Source organism: Mus pahari, unplaced genomic scaffold (assembly GCF_900095145.1).
Source record: "Mus pahari unplaced genomic scaffold, PAHARI_EIJ_v1.1 scaffold_10038_1, whole genome shotgun sequence".
In the NCBI taxonomy this organism is placed as follows: Eukaryota; Metazoa; Chordata; class Mammalia; order Rodentia; family Muridae; genus Mus; species Mus pahari.
Genome location: NW_018392127.1, coordinates 7129 through 12128, shown reverse-complemented (window position 1 = coordinate 12128; position 5000 = coordinate 7129). Strand labels below are relative to the sequence as shown.

The following is a 5000-nucleotide window of genomic DNA, read 5'->3' as shown; positions in this document are numbered from 1 at the left end:
TTTAAAAAAATATTTTTATTAGATATTTTCTTCACTTACATTTCAAATGCTATCCCAAAAGTCCCCTATACCCTCCTGCCACCCTGCTCCCCTACCCACACACTCCCACTTCTTGGCCCTGGCATTCCCCTGTACTGGGGCATATAAAGTTTGCAAAACCAAGGGGCCTCTCTTCCCAATGATAGCTAACTAGACCATCTTCTGCTACATATGCAGCTAGAAACATGAGCTCTGGGGGTACTGGTTAGTTCATATTGTTGTTCCACCTATAGGGTTGCAGCCCCCTACAACTCCTTGGGTACTTTCTCTAGGTCCTCTATTGGGGGCCCTGTGTTCCATCCAATAGCTGGCTGTGAGCATCCACTTCGGTTTTTGCCAGGCACTGGCATAGCCTCACAAGAGACAGCTATATCAGGGTCCTTTCAGCAAAATACTGCTGTTGTATGCAATAGTGTCTGCGTTTGATGGCTGATTATGAGATGGACCCCCGGGTGCAGCAGTCTCACTCACTGATAAGTGGATATTAGCCCAGAAACTTAGAATACCCAAGATACAATTTGCAAAACACAAGAAAACCAAGAAGAAGGAATACCAACATGTGGATACTTCATTCCTCCCTAGAATAGGGAACAAAATACCCATGGAAGGAGTTACAGAGACAACTTTTGGAGCTAAGACGACATGATGGACCATCAAGAAGTAGGTTCTAATGCCAGTGAAGGAATGGTGTGCTGGCAAGGCAGGGACAAGCAGGCAAAGAACAAAAGCTTCTGCCTTCCATAACCTTATACAGGCTTCCAGCAGAAGGTGTGGCCCAGATTAAAGTTGTGTTCCCTGCTCCCACACCCCCACCTCAAAATCCAAATTAAAGCTGTGTGCCTTCCTGCCTCAAGATCCAGGTGTTCCTACCTCAAAGGTCTGGTCTAGAAGGGGATCTGCCCACTTCAAACCAAGCAGAAAATCTCATAGGTGTGCCTTCCATTTCTGGATTGTAGTTCATTCCAGATATAGTTGACAACCAAAAACAGCCATCACAGATACTATTAATGAAGCCGACATAGTAGAATTTTTCTGGCTTTGGACTGAAAGAAGCAGGAAAGTATCATGATTCCCTGCTAGACTGGTGCAGAAGACCAATGAAGAAAGCATATCCTCCACCTTACCCATTATTCAGAAGGAATCAAGAAGAGATGATGCCAGCAGGGTTCAGCTGAAGATGGATTTTCTATTCTAGTGATGAGATTCAATTCAGTCTTCTGCTTCACAATTCTATGGCACATAAAAACTAGAAGAGTTAATGTTGTTCAACACTAGGAATACTAGGAAACACCCAAACAGGGCAAGTACCTAAAAAATGAGAAAATTAAATAGAATTCATATTTCTGTACCATAATACACAAATATCCAAGATACAAATAAAAATAAATCATAACTTGAACAACTAAAAAATCCAGATATTGAAAATGAGATAACAAGCATTAAAATTATTTGATAAATATTTTATAGAGTAATCAAAACTGATTCTATAAGAAAGAAAGAAAGACTATAAAATTTCAGACTATACACACACACACACATGTGTATATATATATATATATGTAAAATGAACTTTTAAAATGGAAAAATATAACAAAAGATGTACCAAATGGATTAAGGTGAACTCAAAGATATGCCAATATAAATCACACATAAAACTAAAAGGAACAGAGAAAAGACCCTTAAGGAACATAAGACTAATAATAGCCAAGTTCTGCCTTTTAAAACTCAAATCCCTTCTCAGGTCAAGAGAGGGACTTCTTCCTAAGTATCTTGGGCTTCTTCACTCCTCAGATAGGGGTTGTCAAGGATGCTCTTCTCCCCATTCCGGCTGCCGGACATGGAGACGTTCTGCTGCAGGACAGAAGAGTTCTCCTTCTCAGCACCAGAATCGTCCGTGCTGATGTGAAGAGCTCGTTCTCTGTATCGGTCTTCTTGTCCTGCTGCGAGAAGTGGGTCTCTTCCATCTGCTGGATCTCCAGCTCAGAAGGAACAAGGCCGTTGGTGATGGTGAACAGTCTAGCAATCAAGGGGAAAGTGCTGACATCATCCTTGAAAAGACTCTGGGTCTTGCCTGTCTTGGCCATGAAACTGGTGAGTGCTTGCTCCACATCTCTTCTCTGAGATTCGGCCTTCTCCCGAAGGGAAGTTGCTCTGTAAAGGAGAGAACACGCTTTCCCGGGGAGTGAAATCATAGGGAAAAGGAGGGTGGCGTCCTTCTAGCCTGGGCCAGACTGTATCATTTTAGTAGCAACTTTGTGTGAAAACAGCCTGTTGTGCTTGACTGTGAGTGGAGGAAAATGTGGTGCAGAAAAGGACTGTTCAGTCCCCTTGGCCATGCTGCTGCAACTGTGCCAGGGACTGCTGGTGACTCCATTGATCAATCAAGGGACTTGATTCATTTGGAACCTGGAGGGCCAGGGAAGAGGCAGAACGATGCCCTGTGCCCTTCTGGGAAGAAGGCCATGTGGACCTTGCAGACCTCTTGGATCCCTCTCGCTGATACAAATCAGAGAGGTCTCACTTCTCACCTGGACCCCAAGTTCCCTGCTGAGTGGATAGAAAGTGACTATGTATCTCATTGTGTTGGAAACAGGCCCACAGCCCACCTTGGATCTGGGGCTGCCAGGAGCTAGGAGCACAGGTGTCAGTATCAATGACAGTGGCCATGGGGTAACCTTGATCTCTGACCAGCATTTGATTAAAGCTGACCACAGTGGAGTCAAACCAATCCTGTGACTTCAAAAGGAGCCATGGACTTAAAGCACCTTGAAGAGGTCTTAGCAGGAAGGAGAGGACTAAGCCTAGGTGAGAAATCCAGCTCTGGTAGAAAGCTACATGCCCACATGCTGGAGGGAGGGGGCCAAGAGGACCCTGCTGAGGCCCTCCACACCCCTGGAGAGAAGACCCCACCCCACACTTCCCCCTAATCATGAATCTTTGTGCCTTTAAGGAAGGATGACAGGGACATGTGGAAATTGACACGATGTGGATAAGTTGTCCTTGGGTTGGAATGCTTCCTCAATCCTGGCGACTTCTTGCTTCTGCTACTGCAGTCTTGCTCGATTTCTCTCCCCACCCCTCCTGTTTCAGAGATAGGCTCGCTCTGTACCCCAGGCTATCCCAGAACTCAGTGTGCATCCCAGGCTCAGTGTCTTCCTGCCACCTGCTGCAGGTATAGGTGCAGGCCACCATGCTTGGCTTCCAGGCAGCTGGTAGAGGCTCCACCTTCCTTGCTGATCTCTAGGTGTCCTGTGGGACATCTTGCCTGGAGGGAAAGAGCTCTGTGTCTGGAATCGGAGGACAAGAAATGGTGAGAAAATGAGTTTCTCCGGACCAAATATTTCCATCGTGCCTCAGAACTTCCACGTCAGAACAGGAAGACTGACCTGTGTGGCTCCCGAGAGCTTGTGATACACTTGGCAACTCTGGGCCAGTCAGCTGAAATCCAGTCAAGGTCAGACAGGAGCTATCACACCTTGCTGTTCCCGATGTGACTAGTGAGCACATCTGTAATTCCTGCACCATTATCACTGTCGCTGGCCAGTGCGTGTTGAGAATAATGTGCAAGGTGGGCGTGGGAGGGGCTCTTGCCTGTGACTTCAGAACTGCGGCGCAGTCTTTCTCTAGGAAGTGAGATGTTGTGTTAAAGCATATAATTCTCAATGCGTATGTTTATATTTATTTCTATTTTTTATAATTGGGGGAGTCTTATTGGAAGGAGAAATAAAGTGTGATTTATGAAAAAAAAAAATAAAATGAAACTCAAATTCCAAAAGCAGAGATGTGTGGGAATCTAAGAAAAAGACCCAAGAAAAAGTGACTAAATATTAGTCCAACATGTGGTGGGCATAATTACAAATCCAAAGTGATAGCACAACCCAAACTGGAAAAATCAAGTAAGTTTTATACTAGACTACATTATAATCTATCCTCTGGAATCTTCCTCAAATGAAAAATTACTGAGATACTGAAAGTTATGGCATATTGACCAGTGAGAGGTCAATTTAAATGACATTATACTTTTCATCTGAAACCATAAAGTTCAGTGGGAACACAGTTTTACAGGTATAAAAAGTAATTCTACTTCATGAAATTTATATCTAATGAAACCACAGGTTGGAAATGAAGAAGACACAAGACATTCTTCAAAGGAAAGAATAACATACACACACAAAAGAAACTTATCCCAAAGGAGACATAATGGAATAAATTTTAGAACTGCAAAGAAGAAAGTGTATTAGAATGAGTAACTGTATAAGTATAATAGATTAAGCTTTTCAGTATGTGTTGTTTAAATCTTACTTTGTGGATGAAGCACAAATTATTTAGTACTCCGTTTATAGACCAAGGAATTAAGATAATTATATTTTAAAATTGTAATGGAAAGGGAAATTTAAATGGAAGTGTTTCTACACAGTTATCAGCACCAGGCTCTAACCAACTGAGCTAAGCAGCCAGCTTCAACAAAGTGTTAAAAACAAAGGTTATATGTGGTTTTTGTATTTGTATTTGTTTGCGTTTGTTTTTGTTTTTGGAGACAGGGTTTCTCTGTGTAGCCCTGGCTGTCCTGGAACTCACTCTGTAGACCAGGCTGGCCTCGAACTCAGAAATCTACCTGCCTCTGCCTCCCAAGTGTTGGGATTAAAGTCATGCACCACCACTTCCCTGCTTATATGTGTCATAAGCACATAGCCAGTGAACTGCTTGGCCACTGAAGCTGCACTATTGCTGTGTGTGCTTTGTTGCCAGGTGGCAGTTTGAACTCTGAGCCTAAGACTAATGAATCACAGGATTTCTTCATTCTTGAGTCACTCTGAATGCTATGTTTATTTCATCTATTCTCCAAAGCACCTATTAGTTTGGATATGAACCACTTCTGAATGTACAATTGGAGAATTGTAGAAAGAATACAAGCCCACCTTTGATACAAGTTACAAAGCTCATGGCAGTCAGAAGGCTCT

At 43.2% G+C, this 5000-nt stretch overlaps 1 pseudogene; it reads right to left on the bottom strand.

The window, feature by feature from the left end:
* Positions 1-1781: 1781 nt before the first annotated feature.
* On the bottom strand, positions 1782-3662 carry LOC110314839 (annotated as a pseudogene).
* Positions 3663-5000: the final 1338 nt, after the last annotated feature.